Here is an 845-nt window from a genome sequence, read left to right as displayed (position 1 = left end):
TTAAATTTTTTTTAAAAAAGGCCGGGTTTTTTGGGGAAAAAGGGGCCCTTTTAAAAAAAGGGGGGGTTTTTTAAAAAAACCCCCAAAAAAAAAACCCCGGAAAAACCCCCTTTTTTTTTTTTGGGGGGTTTTTAAAAAAAGGGTTTTTTTTTTTTTTAAATTTTAAAATTTTTTTAAAAAATTTTAAAAAAAAAAAATTTTTTTTTTTTTTTAAAAAAGGGAAAAAAAAAAAAAAGGATTTTTAAAAATTTTTTTTTTTTGCAAAAAAAAAAATTTTTAAAATTTTTTAATTTTTTTTTTTTTTTTTTTATTTAAATTTTTTTTAAAGAAGGGAAAGGGGGGGAATTTTGGGGGGGGGGAAATTTTTAAAAAATTAAAATTTTTAAAACCTTTAAAAAAAAAAAAACCAATTTTTTTTTAAAAATTTTTGGGGGTTTTTTTTTTTTTTTTTTTGGGAATTTAAATTTTTTTTAAAAACCTTTTTTTTTTTTTTTTTTTTTTTTTTTTCCCCTTTTTTTTTTTAAAAAACAAAAAATTTTTAAAAAAAAAATTTTTTAAAAAAAAAAATTTTTTTTAAAAAAAATATTTTTAAAATTTTTAAAAATTTTTTTTTTATTTAAAATTTTTTAATTTTTTTTAAAATTTTTTTAAAATTTTTTTTTTTTTAAAAAAAATTTTTATTTTTGGGGGAAAAAAATTTTTTATTTTGGTAAAATTTTTTCGGGTTTTTTTAAAAAATTTTTTTTTTTAAATTTTTTTTTAAAAAATTTTTTTTTTTTTAAAAAAAAAAATTTTTTTTAAAAAACCGGGAAAAATTTTTAAAAATTTTTGGGGGGAAAAAAAGT

This window comes from Homalodisca vitripennis, unplaced genomic scaffold (assembly GCF_021130785.1).
Source record: "Homalodisca vitripennis isolate AUS2020 unplaced genomic scaffold, UT_GWSS_2.1 ScUCBcl_1634;HRSCAF=5506, whole genome shotgun sequence".
In the NCBI taxonomy this organism is placed as follows: Eukaryota; Metazoa; Arthropoda; class Insecta; order Hemiptera; family Cicadellidae; genus Homalodisca; species Homalodisca vitripennis.
The sequence above is the reverse complement of the archived record's forward strand: the minus strand, read 5'-3'. Positions refer to the sequence as shown.